The sequence below is a fragment of the Acipenser ruthenus genome, chromosome 16 (assembly GCF_902713425.1).
Source record: "Acipenser ruthenus chromosome 16, fAciRut3.2 maternal haplotype, whole genome shotgun sequence".
NCBI classification, from domain to species: Eukaryota; Metazoa; Chordata; class Actinopteri; order Acipenseriformes; family Acipenseridae; genus Acipenser; species Acipenser ruthenus.
Window position 1 is genome coordinate 4,461,348 of NC_081204.1, and position 26,107 is coordinate 4,487,454.

The following is a 26,107-nucleotide window of genomic DNA, read 5'->3' on the forward strand; positions in this document are numbered from 1 at the left end:
TTTAAATTGACGGACATGAACAAAAGAAAAAGAGTTCCTTATACTGCATACATTATTGCGTGTTGTGTGACACAGAGTAAAATCAATAATTATATAACAATGCAATAGCCTGAGTCATGCAGTTGTATATGAAAACCTTGCAAAATGTGTAATGAACCTACAGGTTTGGTAGGTGTACTTTTCAAAATGCCCTAGTAAATTAATAATAATTCTTGCAATATCAAAATACCCGGAGCTGTACAATAAAGGGGGAACAAATGGTAAAGACAAGGCAATGAGGGAGAACGTCTGGCAGTCCATTTCCAGGGAACTGGATATACTAGTGTGTATGATTCGTTTACCTTTACTGAAATAAGTATTCTGGAAAGCTATTATGTATTCTACATTTTTTATTAGCTGTCTAACAGTGCTATCACGTGTGGATTTTTCCCAGCTGATGATACAATGAGAGGAGAGTCGCCTATCACATCGCGCGTGCCTGTCGCCACTGGTGCGATAGGTAGTGCCGCAGCGTCCGGTCCGGTGTGTGGAGATCTTAAGGCTCAAACAGGTTAGGTCATGCTGCAAAGTTTCTCCGTTTCAATGTCACTTGCAGTGGTCATGCAAGCAGTAAAAGAATGTTTAGAATATTGGTTCCTGAACAGAAACGACTAGCTTCATACTGGTATTTAACAATGTTTTCTTTACAAACGCTTTATGAACCCTTGAGAGCGTGTTACACACGAGTGCACAGTTTATTAGCTAGAAAATGGGGTGCGCTGCAGGATGGCAAACGAATCCAAATGGGCGATTTTCCCAGCTCCCAGTGTGTCCAGTAGTAGAGAAAGTAAGACTCTCTTTATATAGTTTTCACATAAGGTTCAATAGTTATTTGACTTGAACTTGCAATTTAAAGTAGCAGTATATTGCAGAAACAGCTAGGCCACCAAAGAGGCTGACTGCAAGAGAGCTGTCAAGCTGCCATTTTGACTTACTATTACGAGGTGAAATTAACAATGCAATATATTTTGCTGATTAGATTGTGTAATCTGTCTGGTGAAAGCACCCGAATTTGTTCTAGAACCATGTCATTTGGTTATTGTCATGCCTCAACTCATTGGAGATGGTGTGACCTGTCTGACAAGACAATATAAAACTGATATGTTACTGTGACAGGCCTATCCCTTTTGTCTTTTAAATTCGTCTTTGTTTTCCTTTGTACATTAAAGTACTGGACATTCAAGCCCTGTATTTGTTTTAAAAGTAAGTTTTGTCATAGACAAACTGCATTCCTTATGTACAACAATTCCAGATTAATGCACTCTGTTTTTATAATGTACAAAATATATGTTAAAAAAGAAATTACAATTTTATTAGTCTCTATTTCAAAATACTGTAGTAGGTTCAGTTTGTATCCTGTCTACTGCCCTCTACCTTTGGATCTGTATACAAGCTGTAGCAACTTATAAACAGAACTAATGGTTGTGAAATGTATATATTTAAAGCAAGCATACATTAGTAGCTTATTCAATTGTACTATAGGCTATACCGCTATCAGTGTATACATTGAAAAACGAAAAAAAAGAACTGGTACATAAACTGGCACATGCATTAAAAGGACTTGAAATACAAACATACCACTTTCATGTATACTTGCATGCCTTTGGTATGTCATAGAATAAAGCAAAGAAGCTGTGAAAAGAGATGAATTATTTCTTATTCTACAAAGATATTCTAAAATGGCCTGGACACATTTGTTGGTACCCCTTAGAAAAGATAATAAATAATTGGATTATAGTGATATTTCAAACTAATTAGTTTCTTTAATTAGTATCACACATGTCTCCAATCTTGTAATCAGTCATTCAGCCTATTTAAATGGAGAAAAGTAGTCACTGTGCTGTTTGGTATCATTGTGTGCACCACACTGAACATGGACCAGAGAAAGCAAAGGAGAGAGTTGTCTGAGGAGATCAGAAAGAAAATAATAGACACGCATGGTAAAGGTAAAGGCTACAAGACCATCTCCGAGCAGCTTGATGTTCCTGTGACAACAGTTGCAAATATTATTAAGAAGTTTAAGGTCCATGGAACTGTAGCCAACCTCCCTGGGCGTGGCCGCAAGAGGAAAATCGACCCCAGATTGAACAGAAGGATAGTGCGAATGGTAGAAAAAGAACCAAGGATAACTGCCAAAGAGATACAAGCTGAACTCCAAGGTGAAGGTATGTCAGTTTCTGATCGCACCATCCGTCACTTTTTGAACGAAAGTGGGCTCCATGGAAGAAGACCCAGGAGGACTCCACTTTTGAAAGAAAAACATAAAAAAGCCAGACTGGAATTTGCTAAAATGCATATTGACAAGCCACCATCCTTCTGGGAGAATGTCCTTTGGACAGATGAGTCAAAACTGGAGCTTTTTGGCGAGTCACATCAGCTCTATGTTCACAGATGAAAAAATGAAGCTTTCAAAGAAAAGAACACCATACCTACAGTGAAACATGGAGGAGGCTCGGTTATGTTTTGGGGCTGCTTTGCTGCGCCTGGCACAGGGTGCCTTGAATCTGTGCAGGGCACAATGAAATCTCAAGACTATCAAGGCATTCATGAGCGAAACGTACTGCCCAGTGTCAGAAAGCTCTGTCTCAGTCGCAGGTCATGGGTCCTCCAACAGGATAATGACCCAAAACACACAGCTAAAAGCACCCAAGAATGGATAAGAACAAAACATTGGACTATTCTGAAGTGGTCTTCTATGAGTCCTGATCTGAATCCTATCAAACATCTATGGAAAGAGCTGAAACTTGCAGTCTGGAGAAGGCACCCATCAAACCTGAGACAGCTGGAGCAGTTTGCTCAGGAAGAGTGGGCCAAACTACCTGTTAACAGGTGCAGAAGTCTCATTGAGAGCTATAGAAAACGTTTGATTGCAGTGATTGCCTCTAAAGGTTGTTCAACAAAATATTAGGTTAGCGGTCCCATCATTTTTGTCCATGCCATTTTCATTTGTTTTATTATTTACAATATTATGTTGAATAAAAAATCAAAAGCAAAGTCTGATTTCTATTAAATATGGAATAAACAATGGTGGATGCCAATTACTTTTGTCAGTTTCAAGTTATTTCAGAGAAATTTGTGCATTCTTCATTTTTTGTGGAGGGGTACCAACAAATTTGAGCACGTCTGTAAGTGGTGGCTTAGATTGGTTTTGCATAGTAAAAGCATGAGACTATGAATCATTCAAATTTAACACCATGGGCACTTGTCATATCAGTGGTGTGCTATATTTGTCAATAAATAGACTTTAGTAGTAAGTCATATTTAAAAAAAGTAATCTTTAAGCTCTGTCCAAGTAGTAAAACCAGTAAAACTTTCAGCGACAAATATTTAATTCTAATCGTACTAACCTAAGGTTTGTTTCCCCATGCCATTCCAGATGCTCTGTTCAGAGTCCTGAAACTCCCATTGTGAACTTTGCCATTTGTCTGCCCTTAGAGTCCACTCTTCTGCAACTCTTTAGTCTCTTTCTTTGTGCTATTCTGAACAGGCTATGAAAAAAAAACACCAGGTCTTAAAATAAATAATGGTCTTACCTTCAGTAATTAGGAATGCTTCAAATTAAGATGCCACTTAGGAGTTTCATTCTTAGAGATGTCATTATCTTTGGGAACCTCTGTCCCATGTGTCAGTATTTAGTACAGTCAATTTTAAAAAGCTGAACAGGTTTAGGCAAGGCATGCGTAAGAAAGAGTGCCCATTAGACATGGATATACCGTGTAGTCCCTAAGGTTCCCCATTCTTTACTAGCTGTATTGCCCTTTCACTGTTCCCCTATACTGGTGGATTATAATACCATTTGATCAAGAAGAATGTTTTATACATGAAAAGCCGCTGCACTACACTTTGTTAAAATATACATGTGTAAAGACATTTTGTTTGTAACATAACATCGGAACTCAACCACAGTTATTGTGGCCATAGCAACAGACCACAGATTCATAATGAATTCACACGGAACGTTCATTTGAATTTGGAACTAAAGTTGAGTATATCAAGAATGCACAAGCAGATATAGTGTTCCACCTATTACCATTTAACTGGTACGATAAATTGTAATAAAGTCTTATATTAGTATAAAGACCTGCAGATTGGATTGCATTATCTGGCTACTGCCACAGTCTTCTGCTCCCAGGGGTCTCACCGTTTACTGCTGTCAACATGATATCCCAGCTGTGAGAATGCACTGACGCTCAGTAATTAAAACGCACACACTGAGTTATGCTTAATTATTAGACTGAATATCATAACATGTAAAAATTGTCAGAATGAGTTATGAGCAGTTAGATGCTATGGTTTTAATTAAATTTGGTCCCAGCACACACATATGCATTTTTGCAAACATGTAAATTATAACCAATACACACACACCCCCACGCACACACAATACACACTATACAGAATGAAATACTGTGACTGTCACAACAACCTAACATCATCCGTAGTTAAGTTGCATACTGTATTTCTGTCATTTCTTTTTTTGCTAGTATGTTTACAATCCTACGGTATGTGTTTCTGCTGAAAACGAGACACTGCAGTTTAGAAATGGAAGGCTGGACAGGGACGTTGCTAGGATACCAAATCTACCGCATTTGCAATACAGTAAACTTGTTTCTTACATAGTCAAACCATTGTTTTTTTTTTAATTGTAATATCACATGGGAAAATAATGTGGTGTATTGTCAGCACACATTGCATGCTTGGAACTGAATTAGCTATTTGTGTATTTCTAGGTGGTGAGATTTCTTTGCGTTAATAATGGCTGTGCTCCACAGAGCGTTCTCATTAGTTACCCTATTAGAATTCCTCATTAGAAAACAGTTGTGAAGCTACAGTGCTACTGGTTTAGAATAGGTCCCTCTCAAAGGCACTTCTTTACTTAATAAAAAAAAAAAATCAAACCTATTATGAGTTTAACATTATTCATGTGAAGTATATTTAGAAATTCCCTAAAGTATCCCAGATCATTTTGAAAATAATTAAGGACCTTTGGCTCCCAAACTCTGCTATGTCATTGCCTGGAACAAAACAAAACCACACAAGAGCTTTTATCATTTCCTTTTATTAACTGTGATTACATTTCATTACATTTACTACAATCGGCATTAGGAGCTCAGGGGCTCATTCCTAATAGTGGGTTATTGACAACAAATGACAGTTGTACTTATAAAGCACCTATTATTTAAAAGATATTGTGAAAGTATAATAATAAAAACATGAGAAATGTATACTAGAAAAAAAAAACTCCAGCGACACAGAAGTACAGTGTTCATCAAGGAGTGGCCAGGCCGTGAGCATTTTAAGCGTCTATAAAGAATACAGGACTTAAAACGAAAGTAACACCTATGTCTTCCTCTTTTGCAAAACTCCCTGACTTAAATGTGGTTTAAAATACAAATTAACACTGTAAGGCAAGGTGCATTTGTGTAATCTTCTTAGGAAAACTACAAGCACATCGATATTTAAATGAGAGTGTTAAAACCACATTTTGTGAAATGTCCCTCAAACCGTTTAAAAGAAATTGTAGAATGGTGTCGGGTGTGAATTAGTCCCTTTAAGAGACCATTTTTGGTTTGCTGGTTTGTTGAAGTGTGTGCAGTTTAACTTGCAAAGTAATTTGTTATGTTTTGGGTGACAGTATTGTTGCACTAAATAAGTACAAAATATTGGAACACAGATGGGTGCAAATTTGGCATCATGGCGCTGGATTCTAGCAGCAGGGTACCTCAGAATGCGGCAGTAGCATAAAATTCTGTGTGTTGTTTTTTTATTCTCAATCCATCTGGACGACTCACATGACCCACCTACACTCATCCACAAATACATGAGAGAACTGCAATAAAAAACAGCAAACAAACCATCAAATCTTAGCGTTAGGGGAAGGGCTCATAATACATGTGCAGTGTTTTTAACAGAGAATTATAATATAACACTGAGCATCTGTACAGCTGTAATAAATGAATGTCTTGATTAACACAGAGAGTTAAGGCAGGGAATCTGTGAGGCTGCAAGCAGTGTGTCTATGAGACAGGTGGACTGGATACATCTTGTGATTTATATACAAGTAGTGTAGCCTTTGTCTTCTTGATGTGTAGGAAGAGAAAGGCGAGAGAACTGTCAAGCTGTCCCCCAGAAGCGATTTTGTGGTTTTTTTTTTTACTGTTAAAATGAGAAGAGTAATTGCACACATTATTATGAATATCTGTGGTTGTGTTGATTGAAATTCTACACTGGTGGCAGCTTATTTTAAAATCAAGTCAGAAAAAGGTTCTCTATTTATTCACTAAACACTACAGATGCAGACACCAAGAACAAACAGCAGCTAGTCTATGTTCAGTTCATTTTTAAAAAATCAGTATTCGTCAAGTGGTAATGAACCCCTCCTCCTTTTATCATTGAGACAACAAGACCACAAGTCGTGAGTTGAGTGGTTAATAAAAATCAGACCACCCACACGTTAACAAATCTGCCAAAGCATTAATGAATGCCAAGAAAGGACTCCATGTGACAAATTGGATCATGTAATTCTGTGTAAAAAAAATAACTGAGCGCAGTGTTCTGCACATTTTGTTTTTTCTGCAGGTGAGGCTGCAAAAGGTGAGTAAAACAAACAAACAGGCAATGCCATGTATTAGATAGATATGGCATACAGTGGAAGCAAACACCTTTGTGGAGATACTGTAAGCCAGTTTTCATGTTGTCCTTTGCATGTTCATCATATTAGAGGTAACCTTGGAATGCATCCTGTTACATAAAAGTTTGCGGTTATCATGGGATGGAAAAACAAATGTATCCCAAACCTATACGTATAGCGATAGCAAGATTATACATTTTCAGACATGTTAATATATTAGCATGTGTGGCGATACATTTTATGTGATAAATCACCAGCACCTGACATGTTGCCATTGATTTGTATTATGGGTTCATTATCCACACAATTATGCAGGGCTGGCAACAGCCAGTCCTTTCACTCTGTCTCCATATATTTGATTGTAAAGACATTCTAAACTAAAACGTTATAATGTCTGAAATACGAGCAGAGCAGACATTCAGAGTGAGTGTGACACTGCCTTGTGTAGCCCAAGGGGAATACAGAGAGAAAAAGACTGTCACCATGTTTACCTTTCAGAAGAATTATTAATATGATTTAGAATCACCTTTCTGGTGATGCAGTTAATTTAAGATCTGAAGAGCAACAGATCGCATTATTATCTTAAACCTGCTCCAACATGTACCTCCACCTACTGTGCTTTTATTGCATTTAGCAAGATTAATACAACCTTACATTCGATTAATATAGACTTTCTTTGTTCAATGAACACAAAGTATCAGAGCATATAAATACACCTGTCATGAAGCTGTGCTTTTCTCTGTCAGTTCTAACACATCCTGCAAGAATGTCTCATTAAGTAAAGGTCACATACTTATTATTCCATGGATCAAAGTTCACAAGGGTATGCACAACTATCCTCAGCAGGGACCAGAATATATTGACTGTTTGAGACAAGGGATTGATCAAATTTAGACCAATATAAACCCACTGCCAGTTCTTTTTGGTTTTTTAACAGAAAAACATTACTGTAATGTTAAATAAAAAAGAAGTGTAATCAAGACACAGCAAGTTAGATATGTTAAAAGTATCCTGAACTGATGCATATATTTTCTCAATAACAAACTCAAGTCTCAAGTTTATATCCTCAATATAATTATCTTAAATGGCTTCTCAATACACATTGACAACCATTAATTTAAAATGCGTAAAACATTGTGTATATACAATCACTGATAGTTATCTCTGAACTTGAGTTTTACCAGTGGCTCCAAACAGTCTTTTGCAAAGCTGAAAAGGATTGCAAACTGCATCTATTGCTGTTCAAATGCACAAACAGTAACTCCTGCTAAGCATTTAAAGTTGTTCTTTAAAACATTACAAAGAAACTAAGATGAAAGCAAGGTTGGGAAATACACTCAGTGTGAATCCTTAGAATAAAGTGGTACCCAAGGAATACAAAAAATAGCGTTGCTGTCTCTACACAGTCCTCACAGCGGTACCACGAAATGAAATAGAGGGTTCAATCATGGACTAATAATGCATCAGTTTTGAGTCCCAGGCTAGCTAACATCTATTCATTAGAATGCTGCTTATAATGTTTTATTAAACTTTGCAATTACAAATAACAGACATTTACAGATTGAATGGTTATTCTTTACCTTTTACACCAAATTCAAAACAGCAAAGAACGCAATTTAGCGAACTGTTTCTTTCAATGACAAGTGTAATCTCAATTTGCAGGGAAAAAAAAGGTCAAATTCACACTATTCCTTATTTATGGTGTACTAGAATCTTCCTGGCAGGCAGTTGTATCATTTCAAAATCCCAGATGAAAATGCATAGAATGGAATTTGAAAGTAACCTAAAGACAATTCCACCTTTGCTTTACAATACTCTCTGAGGACCTCAGTTCATTTTTTTATATAATAATGTATATACATCAGAAATCCATTGAGAAATGATATGAGTACATGTAAATAACTATGTCTAAAATATTTACCATTCTAAATGGGACATGCCAGCTTTCCAGCTCCTCCAGTGAGGATAAAAGCAGCTGCCCTTTTACAGGCCAATCTGTGCCTCTCTGATGCGATGTTAGATGGTCTTTTGTGGGCTAGTTCACATGTCCACTTAAGGTTCTCACGTTGATTAATGGAGGTTCTGCCTTGCAAAGAACCATGCAATGTTTTAGAGATTATTGTTCTTCAAACTTTAGAATTAGCCCATTAACATGTTGCTAATACAAAAAGTAAAGAGTGGATATGTGCAATTAATGAATTAGGACAAATACTTTATCTCTGCTGAATGCTGTTGTGTAAAATACAAATATATTATAAAATACAAAACACAGAAAAATACATTTACACATTCGAAAGAAACTTTATAGCATATGGAAGCAATGTATGTTTTTTTTTTTTTTTTAAATCATAGCAGACTCCACATAAGTGCATTTCACAGCAAGCAAGTCATTAGGGAAAAGATAAGAAACGTGGTAAATTAGAGTACCAACCCAATCAAGATACTACAGTATTTTGCATACAATTATTACAATTGTGGCAAAAATTGCATATTATATGTATTATATAATCAACAATGCTTCAAAAGAATCAGGTTAAACTAGGACAGTTATGTTTTTTTTTTCCGGTAGAACCATCTCTGGGTAAATATGTATAGACATACGATTGATCATTCATTTTATGTGTTGTTGTACACTGACTATCATATATCATCTCAAAGAAACAGCAGCATGGGTGATTTGGACTGTCATTCAGCTATAAGTGTGACATTTGTGTAATTATAAGAGGGATAGCAAGATGCAAACAAAAACAACAACAGTTTTGGCAGAAAACTGGTCACTAGCACCGTTATTCCCGGTGTGAACATGACATGCTTGTTTCTCTGAATGACCAGGAGTAAGACATTTATTTAACTCCATACAATCACATCCTTTGGTTGGAAAAAAATATATTTTTATTTCTACTATAAGTCAGATACATGCAGCAGATCTTAAGAAGCAGTGCGACCCACACTTATCTTAGACAAAGACAGTTAGTAAATATATCTCTCTGTAGCTGCTGTACATTACCCAAAATATAAATCTTTTAGGTAATTGCAAAAATCAGTCGTTCTAAATTATACTAGGCACCTTCTGTGTGTGTGTTTTTTTTTTGTATCTAAAGAAAGCAAAATATGGGGAAACTTCAGTACATCACTGTAGTACTAAATGCCCCCTTTTAGTGCTAACCAACCATTTACCATCAAAGGGCCTCTCTGTTGACAAAACCAACCCAACTCTAGCTCCAGAGTTAGGCTGATCACCCCCTCCAGAAACACCTCAAAGCCAGACATGCAGAAGATGGTTAAACAAAACAACACTGCTGCCAAAAAGCAATAAATAAATAAATAAATGAATGAGTGCCTATCTCAAGAGTGGACTCATTACTCAGTACTTGCCTGCACTGCTAATCCAGCATTGTGCATTGCTAATCCAGCGTTGTCTGCATTGCTAATCCAGTGCTTACCAGCGAGGCCATGACGATGATCTGGTACAAAAGAGTGAGGGGTTCCTATAAGGAAAATTATGTTACATGTTACCCTGTGCTTTCTTGCAAATTGTTAGTCTTTTAGACATGGGTTTTAGTTTTGTACATACTTTAAAAAGTTTTGAAAAATTGCTAGACACTTCATGTGGACAAATCATTTTACACAATTTCTTTATATCGTCCAAATGTAAGTATGTATTGTAGCTGAAGTGTTCCAGTGTTCCCAACACAGACATTGGAAAACCACTGCACAGGCAGAGACTGAGCCCAAACTCAATACCTTTCAATACCTTGATTTGATCTATTTTCAAAACTACTGTTAGCAAAGACTCCTGGAAAGAAAAGAGCATGCTATCGTGAGTACTGCCATAAATGTCAGTCATTTTTGCTTCTTTACACACCTAGAAGTTCAACAACATTAAAAGATTATACTGCTATTCAAAACAGCATGATAAAGATGGGCCCATACAACATAGCTCTTCTTTTTGCATAATTGGGATAGTCGTGATTCAACAGGACAAGCTTGCTGCTCATGAATTGACAAAGGAGCTTTGTGTTGCTGCTAATGCTGATTAAATGAGAGATTCCCTCAGCAGTTACCGGCTAGAACACCAAAACTGAACATTGAACCCAAGTGAGGAAGTGACCCATCGCATGTATGACAAAGCCAAAGTTATCAATCAGTAGAATGGAATGACTATCTGTTCCAAAACTATCAGCACAAATACAAGAGAGAGAGAAAGCGAGCAAGATCACTTTTTAGACAAACAATGGAGAGAGATGCTATGATTTCAAACATAACAGAGTCCAGCTATTACACTGTCTCTACTACTCTTTAAAGTTGAATAGGATGCTGTCAAAGTTTCACAAATTATATTGTCTTTGTTTTCTTTCTCCTCCCAGTAAAGACGTACAATCTGGTGTTGTGTTACATTCTTGACCTTCTGGAATCTTTCAGCTAATGTGCCGTTAGATACCTGTGCCATTAAAGACTATCCATTGAGGTAATATACTTCAATTAGGACCAAACACAATGCATAGAGTTGATAATATTTCTGCTCCAAAACAGTAAATATGTGGTTTATATTGTGGTGTGTCATTTTTAATGAGCTATCAGTGGAACCTGTGTCATATGATATATCATACATACGTTACAACAAAATCCAATCCTGACAGATTTTTTAATTCTGTGCATTTTCTTCTCTCTATAAATTGTCCCTAAAGAAAAAACAAGAATAGCAAAGGCATACTTTTCTCAAATACTACTGAAAAAGTGTCTATTAATAATATATATATATAAAGAATAGCTTTGCAAATAAAAGGTTATAAATATAGGTTGTCCAATGCTTTTCATGTCAGTCAAAGGATTTGGCAAGAAAATGACACCTTAAGACATGCCTGTGTGTTGAGTTTATACAAGAGAATACACACTCGTGTTATACAGCGTCCCCCGTGTGTGTATGATGAATTCAAAGTTGTTAAATGAAATACGAAATTAGAGGTGCTTATTACATGCAATGCAGGACAGAGACTTGTGTTAGGTTTTGCCAATAAATCTTATTGCAAGGGCCAATTTGATTGTTCCAGTCATGCTGCTTTCAACTGGGCTTTCACAGTTGTTTAATCACATTTCCCTATAACCTTGGTTCCCGGGAACCTTTCCTCATTATAGAGAGAATTTCAAAGCAAAATAAGCAGCCTCATAAAGAATGTCCTGTGTTTACTATAACTGCTCAAATAGCAAACCATAGCTGGACACATCCCTGCACCTCCACCAAGCACCACATGGTCAGGTGATGGACCCTCAAACCAAGTGGATTTGAGGCCAACTGTTTCATAGTGTACAAAACTCCATAATCAACTAAATACCATTCATGTGTACCGTGGAGGGTTTATCCTGGACTACTGAATAGAGATTAACTAACTACATAAAACTTGCGCTTACTGAACCTAGTTCTTGTCTTCTGTTTATCAGTCACAATAGTAAGGTAGGTAGGCAGCATTGTCAGATTTTTTTTTTTTAATTCTTATGAATCAGGATTTTTGTAGTCCTTTCAAGTTTTAAATATCACAGAGGCAGCATTTTCTTCATGGATAGTGATTACCTAATCACACTGCATAAGATGTCCTTGCTTGTATAGGTGCACACGGACTTGAAGTCAATATGAAGTTAACTTTGGGCACCAAGACTTTTGCTATTGTACTAAAATAAATATTTTAGGCATTCAACAGTTAATAAAATTTGAACTTTTCATGCAACCAAGTCATTGAATAGAAGAACATGATGCAAAATGGCATTAGAGATCCAAATGAAGTCATTATAACATTCACCCCTTGGTTACTTGATCAACGTCATCATTTTAATCAAATGCAACTGAAGGTCAGGCAGAGCTAAAGCAAACAAAACCAACATTTTGCTTTAAAACATAAGCAGATTTAAAGCAGGACAATGCAATGCCTTTGTTTGTAATTCAAGGATTAACATTCCTAATGTAAAACTTCTGAAATGTTTGGCACATTGGAAGGTACTACAAGGCATTTGGCTGGGAACAAATGCTAGAATTGACTGCACAAAATGTTATTGCTTACACAAACTTTAAATCCTGTAGATACAGAAAACGTTTCTCTTTTTTAAAGCTTGCCTTAATTTAGTACTGCAGTACTAAATAGCATAACGTGGTCACGAGTAAAAACTCAATCTTTTCAGTATTTGTCTCTTACTCTTTACTTTATTAAAGCTTAAGCAATGCATACCATACCAGTAATTATATGTCCTGAAATGTACTACTTAACTGTACAAACTATTTGTGCTAAACATTTACTGTATAAGTAAGACGAGTCAGATCAAAACACCTGACAGTTTCAGGGAAGCCATTACTTCAAACCTGTACACAATTCTATTAACAAAATAACAACTTTCTTTTTAATAACAATCTCGGTAGGTAGATTATTTGGAATGCCAGTCAATTTTACTATATTTCTTCACAAATCAAGAAAAGATATTTCCTTTGAATGTATCTCAGATATCAGCGCTGAAGGTTTACCTTCAATATTGCTGAACTCAGAGGGCCTGATTTACTAAGCAGCGGTAATTTGGCCAGAATTGCTGGAGGAAAATTGAGATGACTGTGCATGGTATTTCCCACGGTGTCACACCCTATTTACTAACTAATTAGAAGCAAAAATACCGGTAGGAAAAATTATAAGGCATAAATATTGTGGGTGACAACAGGTCTGAAGTTGCGCACGGCATATATTTTATTGACAAGTGAAGGCGCTTACTTACTGGTGACGGCAGGGATAAAAATATGAGAGATTCATCAAGTTTCACTGTTACAACGTAACCTTCCAACTTTGTTAAAGCCAGAAAAAACCTACAGAAAAATGTACATTGTTAACCATGTTTAGTTACAATTTTAGTAACTATGTTTAGTTACAATTTTAGTAACTATGTTTAGTTACAATTTTAGTAACTATGTTTAATTACAACTGTGATGAATCTTGTAACATTGTGGCAGTTGAAATTTGCTTCTAACACTGTTTGATCAATAAAGGTATTTAAAGGTCGGTTGGGTAGGTTTTTTTCAGTATTATTATGTTATACTCATTTAGTTTTATTACGTGCATCATTTTCATCCCAAATGGAACTTCGGAACCGAGTGTTCCGGGCGGTACTACAAGGTTTTATGAATGAAGGCAGGTATTTATCGTAAAGGTATGTGAAATAAAGGTCGGTTCGGGCGGGTTTTTCGTCAGCACTGTGGTGCTCTCGCCTATTTATAAGGCGGAATTTTTCAGTCCTGCGCAAAATCCTTGTCAGACCTTCGTGAATGGCTCATGAATGTATGGCAGCTCGTTCTCTGTGTTTAACATGGTGCTGGCGGCAGATCTACTTCACCCCTTTCATTTTGCATCCGCTAAATTCTTGTTTTCCGCACGGAAATGAGAATAGTAAGTAGGACGGGGACAGAACTGCGCACGGTAATCATTGTTTTGCACACGGTAAACACTTTTTAATGATATCCAGAAAGTACATGGGTTGTAACTGTCATTGGCAGTTTTAAGACAAAACCTCTTCACTAATGCTTAGCTGAAGTTTTGAGGTTGGTCCTCTCCAGTCCTTTCTATAGCTCCTACAGTATGTCTCTTGTTGGCAGAACTTTTTTTAAGGAGGGGTCTAACTTTAGTGTTAAATCACACTTTAAAAAAAAATACTTCAACGTGACTGAACTGGATTTAAACAGAATAGACAGTGTTCCGGAGCCCAAACAAATGGATTTAAATAGAAACAAGCAAATGTTTCCTGATTCGTTTTAAAATTCAAGCCACATAATGAAAAGCACAATGGATGAACAAGTAGATGTGTTGTAGCTTAAATATATAACATTTTACGACATTCAAAATTACGTAGTACCGTGTTGCAAGCAGAAAAGTGATTTGCATTGTTAAAGACATTTAAACAGACCATCCATTCTATTGAAAAAGCCTCGGATAATTCAAATCGGGATTAGGTCTCTGAATTTCCTTAAAAATATTATTAGCTAAGAATCACAAACTAACCAGAGTAAGCTGGCTTTAAAGGTTAAGCTAACACAAAATGTAGGGACAATTTTAAACAATGTGGCTTTGCACAATCTTCTTTCTCCTCGGGGCGTCATTCCTTGCAGGCATCAATGAGAACTAGGACTGTGCGAGTCCCAGAGGCACTGTGTAACCTATGTATTATAGACATTTCAATAGCACAATGTTCTGTTTTATCTCACAGCAGTTGTTTTCAATTAATTCAAGGCAAAGACGTTTGCTTCTGCAAACAGAGATACTGTGTTGCTTAAGAAGCAACTGAAGAGAAAACTCAGTCTCACAGCAGTATGTTCAGTCTGACTCCTAGCTGGTTTATAAAACTGTGCACGGTATGGGTCTTTGGTGAGCATATGCTAAAGCCCTTAAGAAGAGCAAAACAGTAAAAAGCAACTCAAAACTAGACAAGAGAAGCCTTTCCTTAAATGAAACTGATTCCTTTTTGGGGAGCATTTTCTTAGTTTCCCATGTCATTCCCACATCCAAGCTTTCCTAACACGAACTATAGGTACGGTGATCTCATTAGAACAATTATTAAAGGCTGCATTTTCCAACCCGGCCATCAAAGACCCCAGGGCAATGTAATTTTAAAATCCATCCCTTCAAAAAAGGCACCAGTGTTGGCTGTTTCTAAAGGACTGTCAATTACCTCTACCTCAGTTCAGCAAAGGAAAACCAGCGTGATTCAAGTCAGCGCCAATAGAGGTCTATTCTTTGGGGAAATCAGCCTGTGTATGGCCTTGAATTTATTTAGCTTTAAGCTCCATTGGGCTGTGGGAGCTCACTAAATATTCATTTTGCTTGCCAGACACATCCCTGCATGCAAATGCCAAATACCAGAGGTAGAGTGCAATTATCAGTTAGAGCGTTCAGTCTCACTTGTATGTTTAAATTGTTGCAAACATTTATGGAGCAGTTGAGGTTTTATGTTCTTTCTTTTTTTATATTCTTTATTAGTTTACAGTCTATTTTAATTTTATAATTTTATAAAACCTTACCTCTGGTCACCAAAGAGCACAGGCAGAGAAAGATGCAAAGCAACTTAAGTGTCAGAAAAGTGTTGCCTCTGTTGATAGAAGCACGCATACTGTTGTTATTTGTAGTTGGCTAATTCCCCCCCCCCCCCCCCCGAACTGAACTGAAGAAATCCCCTGAACAGGGTTTTCAAAGAACTCCTCTTGCTGAGAGGCTGAACTTTCCCACAGAAACAAAGTGCAAATTGTTTCGTTCTACATTAATCTCGGTTTTAGCAGTCACTTTGCACAACATTGCCAGTCTGCTGCACCACGCTTTTAGATATGATGCAAATTAGGCATTCCTCACAGCTGTGGTTGACAACAGGAAGTCTTAAAGAGCTTTCAAAACAAAGGAAGAAAAATGGGCCTTATTTATTCATTCACTGAGCATGCTCAGTGCCACTGTGCATCATGGGATGATCCAACACCATGGCAACTGCTGTAGTACATAAACCCTGAAATGCAAACACTGTATGCGTGTGGCTTAGCTGGGTTTCAAAGCTGGTGTGAAAATCAACATATGGATATTTTATTAAGATTCTACTGCTGAATACTGACATGCCATTTTTACAATGAAATGGGGACTGACTGTTGAACATACATATCTAATATAAAACATTACTTTATATAAAAAAAAGACCCATCCCAAACATTTGTACTCCTAAAAGGCCACAGTTAATAACAACAAAGTCATTAAAATGGTACTTGTCAAAGCATGGCTTCTCTAAATGCAATTTAAAATGAATATCATTCTGTGCTACAATACATCTCTATAATCATATTTCACATGCTGTAGATCCTCTTAAACTTCAGCCTGGTAGTTTTTTATGGATCACTTGCCATGATTATGGTCATGTGTACAGTCTCTACTTTTATATAACACCCAGGTTTTCGCAATCTATGAATTATTTACTGGAGAGTTTCACTGAAGAGATATTATATTGCTGCACATTAAACGCATGCATTTGCCCTAAGACAGAAAATAAGGGCTCCTGTGGACAAAGCTGATTTTTACTTTACCCAATCGTGCTGTTAAAAGTCAGAGTCAGAGACCCTCTGGTAAATCTAGTGTAGAATTAACCACACAATAAATGTTTCCATTTGACATTTACATTATCTTAAAGAACAGCTGATGCAACCCAATATAGTACAGAGCTTGGTGGCTACTTTCAGATCTGATTAGGAAATAAAACAACAGCTAATGTTACTTGAGACCATTTTATAAATCGGAGTTCCTTTATCATGCTATACAGTACCAGTCATCTTTTAACTTTGAAAAAATGACATTTAAGGGACAGTAAGCATAGTGCTACTGTACAAATGTAGATGCAGCAGGTGAGTCGTGCTGTATCTTTCTACAAAACAGCATGCAACTCATATGTGGTTATCCAGGATAATATTGGCACTATTCCATTTCTAAGATGTGAATTCCAATGGTAGAACAGTATGTCCAGTATTTGGTAACCCTCCACAGTGTCTTTAACTGCACTGTAATAACATATCACAAACAGCTGTGTAGTTACAATGCAACTACGACTTTTGTAATTGCATGTGGTTGTATATTTACAATATAATAACTATGTAACCTACGTATGTGCTATTACAGTTTCAGTGTAGTTAGATACACTTGATGGACTGTTGCCATGTATTTAACCCTATTTGATAAGGGGGAGCGATACGGTATTTAGCACATGTTGATAAACATTTTAGTATCCACTGTTTTTTGTTAATTATCTTTTCAACCTAATTTCAGTTATATTTTATATAAAAAAACCTCTGTAATTAAAAAAAAAAAGACAAAACAGCTGTTTAATGGTTAACGCTGTTTATGTCAGGGGACTAGGCATGCCCACATACTGTACATCGCTGTGGACCGATAAAGGAGAAGAGGGCTGCAGTAGTGAGACAGTGGAGAAGAGAGTTTGTGGGTCTGAAGGGTTAGTATTATGTGAAATATAGGGCAGATGTGAACATTATATTAAGCACCCAGGAGCACATTGGTTTTACCTGATGGACAGGGAGATGAAGATGCCCAGGGAACACTTGTTATTATGCAGTAGGACCTTAAGTCATATTGCTGCAATTGATTGAAGGAAGGTCAAATGCACTCTACTCATGTCATCAGGACAGTTTCAATTCATTACTTGTGTGAAAAACAATGATTACCTGTCAATACCGCCTCTCCAAAAAGGGCACCAGATAACCCCCACAGTATTTTGTTTTAAATAATATGAAGGTGAAGAAAGCAAGATAGAGATATGATAAGGTGTTTTCATGCTGAACCTTAATCTTGAAACATTTAATTGTCTGATAATTGTTTTTTATAGTTCCACATATAAAAAACAAATATACCCAACATACATGTGCCCTATGGGCATGATAATACAGTATTATAATAAAAATCACCATCTGATTATTGAATCCTTTCAAATGATTACGTGATAGGAGAGGAAACTTAGGCAATAACGCTTTTCCGTAAGTTGTGCTTATCCTGTAGATAGTGTTGATGAGGAGGCTGTGTAATACATGTCTTTTTAATACACATGCAGCTCATATTTCTGTAATATAAATACCCTGGCATCATTGTACATTTTTCCAAAAAGCTACATTGTCAGTTTTGTTTAGTACACAACCCGTTACTTGTTTTAGTCACAAATAAAAGCAATGTGGAAATTATTGTGATTATGTCAAAAGCATCATGCCTTTAACTGCAGACCCCATGGGCTGAATAGACAAGAACATTACTTGAGTTATTTATGTACCATTTGAATTCTTATGATATTTTACCATATAGCAAGAAAAGAGACCATATAGTCAAAAATGTCCATGTTTGTCAAAGTGATTCTGGCTGGGTTGTTTCTGCCATTGGTAAGTTTGACTAATTGTACATTTTTTGTTGTTGTTGACTAGTGCTGTTTTGTAAGATGTTAGCACCATGTGATAAAAAATAATTATTAATTTGAATGATTAAAAAAAAAAAAAAAAAATAATAATAATAATAATAATAATAATAATAATAATAATAATAATAATAATAATAATAAACACAAGAGCAACAACCCATTTGTGGTTTTGTGTATTTCTTTACAGATATATACATTTTTCTTCAGGTGACGGAAACAAATGAATTGAGAGCATTGGGACCTAATTAAGCTTGCACTGTACTGCAAGCCTTCGTGGTGTCAATATATCCAGGACTCATTGATTTAGTGCCGGGTCCTGTTATTGCACCAGACTGGAGCAGTGAGTTCCACTTGGTGGTATAATTATCCTTAAAGGTATCTTGTCTTCTTATTGTATCTTAATAAATCCTGGCAGGTTTCTGTGAATACTAAGTTACAGTTAACAGGACAGTCAAATTAAACCGCATCAGTAAAATGAATGCACATTTTTAATACACTTCACATTTATAAGCAGGATAAATAGCTTCCCAAGAAAAGAAATCCAGTTCTGCTGAACTGCAAAGATCTGGAGGTTTTTAAGCAAGGAGCTGCAGACCTAGATCTGTTTTTAACCTAGAAAACATTGCAGGTATAACTGTGGAAAATGTGTGAGTTTCAAAGACACAGTATTCAAAGCCATTGGTACAAGTACAGTGCTCCAGTCTGTGTAAGGATAGAGTGGGGGTCTAAGTCTCTCACAGCAGATTCAGTTCTCATAGGACTGCTCAACTTTAACAGTCATTAAAAAATAAAAACAAAATACTTTTCTACCTCCTATGGTATAAATCATTTCATCAAATCTCTACATGAAGTCAGAAATGTTTAATTCATTTATTTTTTAAAGATAAACATCACATTTCAAAACAATACTGCCTTTTTAAATTACTTATTTTAAAAACAAATCCTGAAAACATAACAAAAAGAAAAATAAATATTTCGAGGAGGGCTGAAGCGCTGCAAGCGAGCCCCCCCAACCACAATGCAAAAGAGCCAGGGGCTCGTCGGCATTCATGGTTTTAGAGCTCCCAACCTCATCCCACCTCACCAACAGAGGACAGACTCCACAACGGCAATGCATCACACAACACTGCCTGCGACACCCAACCTCAACTAACCTGTGTTCTGTAATTTAACCCCCTACTGACGGAAATCTCAGGTTCAAGTCTTTCCCATACTCTTGATGTCAATGCTATAACCAAGAGGACATTTTTAGACTGACACCTTTGTAGTCCCAGTGCAAAGTCAGCACTTTCGTCTAACTAATAGAGCAGGGGTGGCCAACCCTGGTCCTGGAGCACCGCAGGGTCTGGTGATGGTTCCACCTGAGTTCTCAATTACTTAATTGAACCGATCATTTTATTAATTGGTCAACACTAACATTTCCAGGTCTTTAGCCATTAATGATTCTACTGGACAGGAGCTATGGCTAAGTGCTATTAGTAAACATCAGGATCCCATTGCTCAAAGAAGGAGTCGTCATCCCGGAGGTGCAGGACCGAGCGATTCGGTCTCCTAGCTGGATAGCTTGGCTCCTTCCCGGGGTAACCTGTAAACAAACAAACGAATGAACGTGAACTGAGGGAGAGAAGCATACTAAAAGTGAAGGTCTTAGAAAGGAAAGGTTTTGGCTGGGGCTCCCCTCTGACTCATGTAGTGAACCTTCCTTCTTGGAGGACGGGGTGGCTCGGCTGACCCAAGGTTGGGAAGTGAAGCTTCACTTGCCCCCAGAGGATACCGTTACAGAGGTGACGCAGCATAGTGGAGGAGGTTGGGAGGAGAAAAAACTGAAACACAGACAAAGAATGGGGAGTGCTCAGGGTTTATATACGATTGGTAATTGAATTGGCACGAACTGAGAAAGGAGGTGGAGTCCTAACTCCTGTCTCCTGAACCCCACCTAAAGGTACCCAGAAAACCTGAAGGATTGTGGCTCTCCAGGACCAGGATTGGCAACCCCTGCACTGGAGCAAGGAGCTAAGAGGGCAGGCAATTGTGTTTCTTATTGAATTTGATGTAGAGGTGTAGACAACAAAGAAAACGGTGAACTTGAAATGAAGAAACTAGAGCTACTGTACAGGTTTAGGGTTCAAGGCTTCCATCTGAGACCCTTTCCGTGGCAGTTTAGCTTAATGTCAAGTTAGTTATCACACCCGCAAAGGAAGCTAAACATCTTTTCATCAAGTTCTTCCATTACAATGTGCATGCTCCCTTTCAACAAGGTTTCTCTTCATTCGCACAAAATATCTTGAAATAAACAAAATTAGCATGACATTCATTAGCCTGTTCATTAAGAACATTTTTCAGTACCTTTTTTTCTTTTTAAATCAAGTGCTGTCATTAACTGTGCAGTTGAAGCAGCACATACCATCATATAAATACTGTAGGCACCATAACACCTAATTATTGCCAGGAGATGATGTTCCAAATCAAAGTGACATGATGAAATTGGAATTGACTGTCACTTCATTGCTGGTAATAGGCCATTAGTAGAAAAATTCAAAGCTTTTTGTAATGGCTTTGATTACAGAAGCTTAACAGATATAAATAGGTCGGCTTAGGCATTTTATTTCCTTCACATTTCTTTGTGTTAGATTTATTTTTCTAGTTGAATATATTAGTGTGCTTTTATATTTTAATTTACACCTAACAAAATGTCAAAAATCAAACTAAGACTTAAATCATTGTACAGAAAATCATGAACCCATTTTTAAAGCATCATGTATAAGATATATGAACATGAAGTACCAAAGCTTCATATTAAAATTGCCTGAGTTTTAGTTTTAGTACTATTGTAATCTTTTTACTGCATTGCTGGTCAGCTATAAAAACATGCTCTCTAGCAAGCACTACATGTTGCTAAGGTGATTTTCTTTCTAGTCTGTGTAGAGGGTACTCAGTCTAATGCACTGTGTCATGGAATCATAAAAGCTGTAACCACTTGATCCTAAATTGTTGTAAATGGAACCTTTCAGGGGGAAATTACAACTTTTTTTTTTTTTTAGATTCCTCCATTTTTTAATCAAAACATATTGTACAGCATCACCTTTGACATGCTGAGTTGAAAAGTCTCTTTCCATGTGGTTTCAGAGCTTGATGTTTGTTGTGTGTAATGATTTCCTATTTGAATATCTAGGGTTGCATTTCCATTATTTGGCTAGGACACAAAGTTCAACAACAGCATTATCTCTTACCTCTGGACTGTTTTAACATTATTATTTTTTATTATTTAGAAATAATTACTGTAGTTGTAAAAAATAAACTAAAAACAAAAAAGAAGTAATATTTAAAAAATGTTTTGTAACTTTAAGAATAGGCTATACTTTTAAGTATGCAGTACTTTCTTCAAAATATTGTATTTAACTAGCATGTTCAAACTGAGTAAAGGCAACACAATATATCTGTATTGTTCTTTTTGAGCCTCAGCTGAGAGGAAATAAACAGATTTGCATTTCGTAAAAAGCAGTAAAATATTAAACATCACTCTTCATCACTATTTGTATAACTATTAGAAGCTTAAAAGAAGCCCAATGTATTGCCCTTCATTAAAACCATTATGTTTATTTAAAAAAAGACACTTCACTTGGGATTTGGCAGAGGAAGGTTGGAATACACAGTCCAAACGATCGCATACACGTACATTCAGAAGCAACGAATGAGTTCCTTCTAAATGAAAGCCAAGGAATTGGTAAAGGTCTGTTTTTTTATTATGTGCATCCCTCAGATAACCCCTAAGGCAGACAAAAAACAGAGATTGATTTCCAGTGACACAGTGACTTGAAAAGATCAAAGATAAATGAGTTCAGGTGACCTTAACCTGTGTGTCACTGCATGGATAAACAAAAGCCTTAACACGGTCTTCTAAAATAGCAGGCTGTTACTACCAAGGCAAATAAGAAACAATGCAAATGAAAGCTGTGATGTTTTGGGTTTTAACTGTAAACATGACCTGATTCAATAACTACTGCTTTTACACTTTGCAGATCACGTACAACTAAACATATTGTTATTTTCTGTAAATGACCTGCTACTGCATATAAAACGCACATCCATAAAACATAAAATATTCCCTTTCTATATAACTATAATCAAATATAGCAAGAGCAGACATGCACTGTCCAATACCTTGGAAACTGTTGTACAGGCCATGTATTGCATGCTCTAGCACACTTGTAGGTGAAAGCGTGAAAGCGTACAGTACAGGATTTTTATAAAGTCATTACCAAGCCAGACATAAGCTCTTTCAGCTCTTTTAAAACAGCAGAGAAAAGAGATGGGCTTTCATCTGAGATCACATTCCCCCATGGTTGTACAATTCAATGGGTTGTTAAATGTACATTTTCCTCTTGGACCAACAACCATCATTACACATGATCAGCTGTGAAACCCACAACCAGCTCTGGCCCGCTGAGTACCGATGTTGGACACTGCTGAGACATCTACACAGGCAGACAGGTGGACAGAGTGGCGTTTCTTGTTTATAAAATTCACATTTATAAGGAGTTATATTATATACCATACCAAAGACCACATCTAATAATGAAGGCAAAGTGCAGGGCAGTGAAAAGGAGGCAGATCATTCCAGAACTCCTTTATCCATTGATCTTCCCCTGCTTAAAGACCACAGAAAGCTATTTCATCTCATGATGCATTTCATGGCAAAACAGGTTACATTTCCTCTGCGGATTGGTGATGAGTATTTATACTTGATATATAAACAAGGATGCCCTCTTTTTCAATCCATTATAACCCTGTTTGCTTTTCATTTATTGATTGCTTCCAGGTTATATATCTTCTGTATGCTTCAACAGCGTTACGAAGGTACATATGATATTAAGGATAAAATTAAAGGAAAATGAAAGCATTTTTTTTTTTCCTTTCTATAGCCTGTTATATTTATTCATGGATAAACAGCTCCCTATAGTGGAAGCCTTTGAACATGACATTCAATACTCCATACTAGAAAACCCTGCGTGTCTTTGTTTCAAACCTTAACCTAGCTAATGTTTTTTTACTGCCTTCTCTATGTAGCCATTTTAAGGTGGAGTACCATCGTCTGTTTCCTCCATTCTGGGAAAAGATAAATAGGGGTCAACCAGTAATTGATATAGTTTTTTACTCTCAGCATGATCTATGACGTTAATGGTCTTTACAGGTAATACACTGAGCATCTCATGTTCCATATGAAAGCCATGGTTTCATGATCATTCTTGCACGCGAAACAGTAAGTGTTGGCATCAGCCTCACAAAGCCCACTCAATGACATTACCTTGCATTTGTTGGGATCTAAAACACAGAGGTCAAAAGACGTTCTAATCATACATCATTTTATTTCAGTAGTGTTGTTTGCTGGTACTGACCTGTTTATACATGTTCAGAGTTTTTAGTATGGTGTCATTTTTGTTTCATGCCAATAAAACAAGCCAGTAAAAAGTCCAAGAGAGACCTGGTGTGCGAGTGGGATTAGCTGGACCGAGGCTGTAAACTGTCCTGTAAATAATTTGTTTGTGTAGAAATTAGACTTTCCGCATTTAAAAAAAAAAAAAAGAAGATGGTCAGGCAATGAAATCTGGATAGTATCTAAATCTACAGTTCAAATAGACATTAGAGCACAATACTGTTAGCGAGCTGTTTCTGCAGTGCCCAGTCTGGTACACCAGCTACATAAAGTTCAACATTTCAATGTGAAAATCAAAATAGCGGTGGTGGATCCCTCGCTTACTTTTTCTCTGTTCTTTTGTATTTTCTACACTGTTTGGGGGAGATCTAAAAAAGAAAATCTATATAGTGCAATGCCTGTCCCCGGAGCAAATGGACAGTGAAGCATGGATAGATTAACAAGTGGCAGATCCAGCACGTTTTACTTACAAAGAGTTAAAACTAAAGCTTTGAAAAGTACAAGCAATGTAAACAGGAATTAAAAGTATTTTTATTTGAAAGTCAGTCAAATAAAAATGGAGTTGAACTTTAAGTTTGATAAACAGATCTAGGCAAGAATAAGGAATCCTGGGTAGCGAGTACTGTAGCACTATGACCTTGCTTCTTGAAAAGGGAACCAGCCCACACGCTCAAGCGTTTATTTTCACATTCCAGTCATGTAGACAGTCAGGTGGCCTTTTGGAAACATTGATCTCATTGTGCTGCTGTATCTGTGCTCTAGCTTATGGAAAGATTCCCAATGGTACGTGGAAACAGAATAGCCCTAGGGTTAGGGCAAAAGAGCACAGCTTCTTAGTAGAAAACAGGAATCATAATAGCGATGAGACAAAGCCTCTATGGAAGCACACTTGGTACAGCGAGTCTAGTGAATTTAATAAAGAGATTTTCTTGCTTCCATATTCTTCTAAGCACTGCTGGCACTCGTGCACATTGTGTTGGCTTCTATTTTTCATCTGCTGCTGCTGTATCACATACATACCATTGGACTCATGATCTTAATATTTACTGTACATTCAACATCATCGGAACATTTGAGTCCTATACTGATGTTAAAACCAGATTTCAACAACTGGCTCTGAAATGAAACATCTCTGTTGGATATGGATGGGATGCTGCTAAGTGCATAATAGTTGCTGCCTAATTATAGTCATAGAACTTCTGTTGTGTAATAGTGCTCATAGTATAAAACACTCTGAGAAGTGCATGAAAAAGCACTTAATGTTAATGTTGCTTGACAGAAGTATACTTCATGCAGTGCTGTTAAGGCTTTTAAACTGCACAGCAATGTGGCAAAGTACAAATCATCCTGATGACTGAACCAGACGAGAGCTTGTCATTCCCCATACTTTGACTACTATAAAAGTATATAAAAAGTACAATGACTTATGAACAGTGTAAAGACATTACAGCAGTATTACTGGTGGCCACCAAGGGGCAGTGTACTCTAAGGATTTGATAAGAGTGATAAAACACATAGACGTGTGAAAATGAAGATAACCATTAAACCATTTCAATTTACAATTTAATAGTCAGTGAAATATAAAACCTGCTCGCTTAAAGCCAGCTAAATATCTGGTTTGTATTGTATGCGGTTTTTCGTTTTGGGGTATTAGCAGTATTTTAAAAATCATTGTAGCAAACAAATAATACTGTATTTTATATGAAGTAACATTTGAAGCTGTTGATAACTCTGTTTGCCTTAGTAAGTTGCATCTTTAGATACAAGTTCATTCTAGTTTCTGCCTGGGTTCCATTTCTATACACTTAAGACTTACTGTACAGTGAACCCAGATTCAGAGTACGAAACAGACAACGCCTCCTTCTTAAGTGTATCAGTGAAAAGGAGTAAAAAAGAAACTGATCATGAGCCTCAAGTTAGATGTGAGCCTAGGTTTTGTGTGACTAAGTTTAGAGCATTGGAGCCCGGGATCTTCAAGTGTTTCTAATTTCTATAATTCTGATCCCAGAAAACATAGAGTACAGTAGATGCAATGGACAATG